At 38.2% G+C, this 8,581-nt stretch overlaps 1 pseudogene; it reads right to left on the reverse strand.

Annotated features, from left to right (window-relative positions):
* Positions 1-7,342: 7,342 nt before the first annotated feature.
* LOC126250540 (5S ribosomal RNA) lies at positions 7,343-7,460 on the reverse strand (annotated as a pseudogene).
* Between the last annotated feature and the right edge of the window lie 1,121 nt (positions 7,461-8,581).

The raw sequence follows: 8,581 nt of genomic DNA on the forward strand, positions 1-8,581 counted from the left end.
TTCAGTGTAAATTTTGTAGACTCGTATTTGGTAAGTGATTTAGGTAGGATGGAGTGCAATTGAGGTGCTATTGAACGTTACTATAAATTGTTTGTAGTAACGTATTTGGTGATTACATAGGTCTTCAGAAGTGATGTCCATTTTTCTATCACATAAGGTTTTTTTTGCAAATACAAACACAAAAAATTGCTAAAAGCACTCATTTATTCAAAGTTATCAAACATTATTTTTTACAACCAATGAAACATTATTTTGAGACACATAGAAACAATATTACACTTATTCATGTTTTTTTATGAAACCTTTTCTTCTTTTCCTTGATACTTCGCCGAGCCTTTTTCCGATTTCCATCTTTAGTTTCCCGCTTAAGTATCCAACAGTAGTCAGCAAGCATAGTGACATACCATCTTCCTTGGTACCGTCTCTCGATATCGCGGACCTTGTAAATATTTCAAATTTTAGTTTATTTTATCAATTATAATTGATATATTTTTTAATATTTCTTAAATTAAAAAACTACATAGGTTTATTGCTAATGAACATAAATACTGCAATATACATAAAATATATGTTTTGAATATTTTTCCTGTTTTTGGGAGGTCAAAATTTATAAAAAATATATTAAAAAATCCTATGAAGTTTTTTAGTCATAGACCTGTGTTAACAGAGGATGGAGTGCCTTTCATATGCCGATTAAGCTGCTCTGGAAATTGTGTACGAATTTCTTTCTCCGCAGTTCAGTTTCTTCTTTTAGCATTTGATCTGGGTGCTTTCTCGTGTGAATATAAATTTGTGCGTAGATACATAGATGACAGCATCATTCTATTTAAGAGATCAGTAGAGGAAATTAGTGACTTCCACTAACAGTTTGACAATGTGCACAAAAACCGCATTTACGCAATGGAATACGAATTGAATAACAGAACTTAACTGTCACGACCACGAACTCAAGGAAATACTTTCTATAGCTTCTGCAAGCCGACGACTACATATTAGGTCTTGTCAACATGGAGCAATAAACAGGCATACTTTAGGTCAACAGTAGATCTTATCACCAAATGCCCCTACAGCAATGAAAATATTAAATCAGAGCTGAACACACTCAGAACAATAGGAATCAGCAATGCCTATATCCCAGAGCTAGTCAACAAAATGTATGAAAAGAAATTAAATACAAAATACAAAAGCGTTAAAGATGAACCTACGCTGATAAAGACTGAAACGAATAGAAAGATAAATACGTAGTACTTCCATGCTGCAGACATCTATCGCATAGAATAGATTACTCACTAAAGAAAGCAAATCTCAAAACAGGGGAAGAAGTTAGGAGCCAACATCGTTCACAAAACAGACAAAACACAACCACGTAACCACTGAGGTGTTTACAACATGCAGTAAAGCCAACATTGGACAGACAGGGAGAACGTTGAAACGAGCTATAGAGAACCCATAAACACAAACGATAATAATCTTTCAATTTTCGACAAACAAATCGGACGGAATAAACACTCCACTGAAAATATAGAGAGAAACCTCACATTTTGCATAATGTTTCCAGATGCAAATCAATGTACATTTTAGAAGAGTTACAAAACTAAATTCACACGACTAAGCTTACAGAACACATACTAAATTAACAACCTGAATTGCGCAGAAAGAATTTATAGAAAATTTCCATAGTACCTTAATCAGCACACGGGTATGACAGGCACTCCATCTTCCGGTAATCACTACATACCACGACTACAAATAATTCAAAAAAATTCGATACTACCTTTGTCAGCATATTAATTGTACACAGTTCTATCTTAATCACTTATCAAATGTAACACTACAAACTATACACTGAAAATTATAACAACGTAGCAATACTACAGCACGTAGATTCCACTGAAGGACGAATGAAATAGTATGTTTCCTCATAAACAGTGCCGAAAAGGAAATGAAAATTTACTGTACAATTGTGATGAGATGGAACAATGAGTCTCACACTGAATATAGCCAGTGATATTAATGCAATCGCCAAGTAAATTCAATATAGCAGAGATTATGTAAGCCCTTATAATAAAATTATTTGCATTATCATCTCTTAAAGTTACGATAACACCTACGATGTATAAGCCAACCTGACACATAGTGTACACCAATAAGAAAAAAATTCCCCGTTGTATATACAATAGTGGCTTCATGTGGATCACACCATGTTATATAATGAAGACACCACAATTACTGTGCAACTACATTTGTGACATATTTTAATGCAGATATGAGATACATTCAAATGTGATGACATTTATATAAATATCCACGCTAACAATATCATAAATACAAGTTTGTAAAGAATTACCATATGAACAACTTTATCACTGATACCTTTATTATGCACATCCGACACATCCACTAGTAATAAATGTTGTTCTCTCTGATGGTTGGCTTGTTAAAACGGCAAAGTCGAAATGTTGTCAGCCAGTAACCTAACAACAGATTTAGAATTAAAATTTTCTTTCTTCAGTCATTAAAGAATTTTCATTCACCAAACACATGAGAAATATTTTTGTATTTTTCTCAATATTGCCGATTCAGGAAACGAGCCAAATGTAGCTGTATTAAGAGTAGCAGATGCTAAGTCTTTTATTAATTTATGAGAGGGTAAGTTGTAGTAATTTTTATTATAAATCACACGTTTATTTTAATTTTCCAATATCTTTATCTTGATCGGATTAAGGCTCCCATCTCACGCTTCTTCTAAAAACAATAATTAATAATTATTTTGTGATTAATGTTAGTGTGAATTATTAATCTTTTGATGCCTGAATTTAATGGCCATGAGGAGGATTAATTTTATAAAAATAAGCTGGCGAACGACGAAGCTGCGCCTGCTGAGTTCTTATCTTATGTCTTTCAGCTGGTGTGTCATTGTCAGTTCATGTATGAGTAACAGTATCTGTGATTTATTTTTTTTATTCTCATGTATAAGGATAGGAACTGGCGGGGTTAGTAGCCGTTAGAGTTAATCGAGTCACACCAGAACATCTCTAGAATACAAATAGATTGTATCGCTGAGCAGTACATGTATTCGTGTCGAACCGTACTTGGATTTAGGCAAATGCTCATCATCGATAGAGATATCTCATTTAAACAGCATACAACCTTCTCATTTTCTGTCTGCCGAAAGCATCAAGAAACTGACCTATTTTACACTCGCTCATTACACAGCTGAAATCGCGCAGGTCTTCTTGTTTCTTATCACACTTTTCTTGAGTCACCAGTCTTCTGACTGGGTTAATGCTGAAACCACGAATTACTCTCCTGCTATAACTTTTTCATATATTCCTCTTTTCGTCGATTCTGCGTAGAATTCCCCATTCCTTATTTTATTGGTCCTCCTGATTCTCAATATTCTTCTGTAGCACCACATCTCAAACGCCTGGATTCTCTTCTGTTCCGGTTTTCTTAGGTCCGTGATTCACTACCTTACAATGCTGAGCTGCAAACGCACATTCTCAAGAATTTCTTCCCCAAATTAAGGCCAATGTTTGATACCAGTAGACTTCTCTTGGTCAGGAACGCCCTCTTTGCCCTATACTAGTCTGATTTTTGCGTCCACCTTGCTTCCTCCGTTGTGGTTAATTTTGCTTCTCAGGTAGGCGAATTCTTTAACTTCGTCTGCTTCGTGATTCCCAATTTTGATAAATTTTTCACTTTTTCTCATTTCTACTACACCGCATTTCCTTTGTCCTTCTGTGGTTTACTAATCCATATTCCGTACTCATTACTGTTAATTCCATCCAACAGACCCTGTAATTCGTCTTTACATTCACTGAGAATAGCACTTATAGGGCTTAGAAGAGGGCAGCAGTAGTCGAAAGACGTCCAGTTTACCATGACTTTCAAATGCTGAATGCATACAGTTACTCGCTGAGCACAGTTATTCAACTCTCAATTACCATCAACTTCAGACATGTACGTCCTCCGACGTACCGTGGATAAACAGAAAGTTTTACCAACTATAACTGTATGATATTGGTATATATTCAAAATCCAACTCACATTTTCCTTTAACGTTTACGCAACTGTATCACCTAAAATTTTGATAATGGCAGGATCCACAGCCTGTATGTACTTTTCCGCTTATAGCTATCGAAAATATTTATAGCGATTGCAGTTTTGGCTATTTCTCATTTTCAAGTATACGGAAAGCAAGTATTCTCTCATCATAAAATACGCTGGCGCGCTGGCAGTAAAATAAAGTAACACAACGCTAAAACTGAAAACATACACTAATGAGCCAAAACATTACGACGACCCGCTGTATAGCGAGTTGCTGTTGTGAACTAAAGGGGGGTGGGAGAGAGAGGGGCGGTGAGGGTAGCCCGCACTAGCCCTCTGGTCCTGGTGGGCCTCGAGATTTAGAGACTACCATGGGCAATACTATTTTCAATCAAACCCAAATAAGGCCAAAATATATTCAGTAAATAGGAGGCAGTTTGGAGTTCGAGGCCTCTTAGGTATGCAAAATATAAACATAGATACATACTAGCATAGTATCAGGCCATAGCAGTTGTCAATGGGTATGTTGAGCATTTATATAATTTTTGTAAAACGCTGTATGAAACTTAAAAACTGCTGAATGATAACCATTTACCTACTAAACGCAATTTTGATGTATCAGAATTCGCTATAAACTATAGAATCATGACGTTTAATAAAGAAATAATAGATTATCAAGTATTGAAACAACAATAATATTTTTGTCTACTGATAAAATGGCTTTGTCAGCTCCATCATAAATGCTATAAACATTATTTGAAAATGACCATGAGTTTATGATCATGATGGTATACATAAACTTTCCAACTACGAGCCTAAATGTTACACGGAGAGAGAAAATTACTATTAATCGACGTATTGGCCATAATCTGTCACCGAAATAATCTTGCGAATCTTTTTTATAGAGACAAGGATTCACCCATCTGGTTCTCAGAAAAGAAAGCTAATAAAGCAAGGACCGGAGAGGCTAAATCACTCTCTGGACCTTTATCCAGATACATTTCTGCTCGTGGAGAATATAAAGATGGCGAATGAAAGAGTAATCAAACCGTTGAATTTGGTTCCGGCGTACAGATAATTTCTGATGTTGAGACTGCAAACACAAGTGAAAAGCCTACTGCGTGTGGTTTTAATAAAGACCTTGACGTAAGTGACACTGAAAAAAAAAGAGGCAGTAATGATCAGAAAGTGACTGAAAATGAACATATTTCTGAGACATCTAACTTCAGATCCCCGTCATCCAATGAAACTGCACTTTAACCTACACCTGTTCTAGAGCATATCAGAATTGTGATTATTAGAAACGGCAGTGAAGTATATTAAAACAGGAAGGGACCTTTTGAATTCATAGAAGGATGAGGTAAAGATACTAAAGGAACACGTCATTGTTTAACTTTGTCGTGGTTTTACTCAAGTTTGACGATGAAATGGTTTAAATGGCTCTCAGCGCTATGGGACTTAACATCTGAGGTCATCAGTCCCCTATACTTAGAACTACTTAAACTTAACTAACCCAAGGACACCACACACATCCATGCCCGAGGCAGGATTCGAACCTGCGACCGTAGCGGTCGCGCGGTTCCAGACTGAAGCGCCTAAAACCGCTCGGTCATAGCGGCCGGCGTTTGACGAAGACTAAATATTTAAGGAAGTGGATGCTATACCCACCATCAACAAAAAATCTGCACTGTTTTTGCTGCCGATTATTTGCGTTTGAGGGCGATACCGACGAAAGTAAATTTATTTATGGCTTCTGTCACTGATGGAAATTGAATCCAAAGATATTAAAGCTTGACTCGTAGCCCAAACATTTATGAAATTTAGTCAAGTGGAGAACACTCTCTATGGTCTTGAAACTTAATAAAAAAACATTGACAAAGATAATCAGAAGATTTCTAATGATGAGACCGAGAAATGGAGAAATATTTTATTTAGTCTTTTCGATAATACACTATTTTTAGCCCAACAAAACCTTCATTTCCGCGGTCATCGTGGAGACGTTTCATCGAAAACCAGAGGAAATTTCTTAATATTGGTGTGACTAATGGTGAAATATGATCCCGTATTGAAACAGCATTGTTTAAAACTTTAAGTGTCCGTTGGTGGGTCAAAGAAAGCACCTTCTTATTTGTCAAAAAAGAAACAAAACGAACTTATTTCTATTCTGTGTGAACATATTAAGGATAAAGTCATTTTAGTTACAAAAAAGATTAAATATTGCGATATTATGCAATAATGTCTTACAGCACTCCCAATGAAAGCCGAACTGGCGAATCAAATAATTAGATACGTTCGTATGTAAGACAACATTGCGTAAGTTCGAGACTTCTTCTTAGGCTTTTTCATGTCAGAAAATATTGCAGAGGTTAGTGTCAAAAGATAGTGAACAGCGACTGGATAAAAGATTGGGTGCTTATTGCATTGTGTAAGGCCTAACGTTATTACAATGCTGCATCAGTGTTAGGTGTACATGAATGAGAAGTACTACGAAAAATTCGAGATTTCAGTCCAAAAACTGTGTTCAGTAATTGTGCTAATCATTTCCTAAATCTGTGTGGAGTTCATGCGTTCTTAAGAGTTCCCGCTAGCGTCATCTGTTTTGGAACTGTAGAGAAGTTACATCCATTCTTCTCGTCTTCTACATATTAATTGGAATCACTTGTAGGAAAAACAGGAAAAAGTCTAGGACGATTGTCTGATGCTCGCCGGAGTGCTCGTTATAATTTAGTTAAAGGCATAAAAGAAAACGTGGAAACAACTGAGAGCACTTTGGAAGATAAGCAATATCCATCCAAGGCAAATCTTGATACTAGTTCTACAGCAAACTTGCTACATTCAGGTACATATGATTTTACCTTTTGACATACATCAGCTTTGGGTACATGTTACTGAAGGAAGTATGTTCATGTCAACCATATCTCCTCTCCGTCCAGCCCCTCCCGCCGGAGGTTCGAGTCCTCCCTCGGGCATGGGTGTGTGTGTTGTTCTTAGCATAAGTTAGTTTAAGTAGTGTGTAACTCTAGGGACCGATGACCTTATCAGTTTGGTCCCGTAGGAATTCACATACATTTGAACATTTTCCTCTCCGTCCGAACAGGCCTTGGAAGGCCCAACGGTACCCACCGACCGCCGTGTCATCCTCGGCCCACAGGCGACACTGGATGCTGAGATGGAGAGGCATGTGGTCAGCACACCGCTCTCCCGGCTGTATGCCAGTTTACGAGACGGGAACTGCTACTTCCCAATCAAATAGCTCCTCAGTTTGCCTCACAAGGGCTGAGTGCACCCCACTTGCCAACAGCGCTCGGCAGACCGCATGCTCACCCATCCAATTGCTAGCCCAGCCTGACAGCGCTTAACTTTGGTGATCTAACGGGAACCGGTGTTACCACTGCAGCAAGGCCATTGGCCAACCATGTATACGACCCCCAAAAACAACTTTGCATAAAGGACTCTCCGAACTAAAAAATTCAGTGACCGTCGAGAAACGAGAAGGGTAAATAAAACAATGCCGGGTGAACTAGCTCATGATGCTGGATTATTGATCTACATCTACATCTACATTCACATGAATACTCTGCAAGGCCGCCCGGTGTGGCCGAGCGGTTCTAGGCGCTTCAGTCTGGAACCGCGCGACCGCTACGTTCGCAGGTTCGATTCCTGCCTCGGGCATGGATGTGTGTGATGTCCTTAGGTTAGTTAGGTTTAAGTAGTTCTTAAGTTCTAGGGGACTGATGACCTCAGATGTTAAGTCCCATAGTGCTCACAAGGGAACCTCCCCATCACACCCCCCTCAGATTTAGTTAGAAGTTGGCACAGTGGATAGGCCTTGAAAAACTGAACACAGATCAATCGAGAAAACAGGAAGAAGTTGTGTGGAGCTTTGAAAAAAATAAGCAAAATATACAAACTGAGTAGTCTATGTGCAAGATATGCAACATCAAGGACAATACGAGCTGAGGAGTGCCGTGGTCCCGTGGTTAGGGTGAGTAGCCGCGGAATGAGAGGTCCTCGGTTCGAATCTTCCCTCATGTGAAAATTTTACTTTCTTTATTTTCGCAAAGTTATGATCTATCCATTCGTTCTTTGACGTCCCTGTTCACTGTAATAAGTTTAGTGTCTGTGTTTTGCGACCACACCGCAAAATCGTGCGATTAGTAGACGAAAGGACGTCACTCTCCAATGGGAACCGAAATCATTTGGTTGCAAGGTCATAGGTCAACCGATTCCTCCACGGGAAAACACGTCTGATATATTCTATGCAGACACTGGTAACGGCACGTGCGTCACATGACAGGAATATGTTGTCGACCCACCTAACTTGTACACTTGGCGAATGGGTAACAAGATTCTTCTACCTTGCCCGGTTTAGGTTTTCTTGTGGATGTGATAATCACTCCCAAAAAGTGATGAAAACATAAGAGTTTGTCACATAAACTGCAACAAATGAATGCAACACTTTCACAGTCGCAGATTTCCCTTTGCTCTGTCAAAACATGTTTTTAACGTTTTCAAATTTCCCGTGTGTAGA

The sequence above is a fragment of the Schistocerca nitens genome, chromosome 3 (assembly GCF_023898315.1).
Source record: "Schistocerca nitens isolate TAMUIC-IGC-003100 chromosome 3, iqSchNite1.1, whole genome shotgun sequence".
NCBI classification, from domain to species: Eukaryota; Metazoa; Arthropoda; class Insecta; order Orthoptera; family Acrididae; genus Schistocerca; species Schistocerca nitens.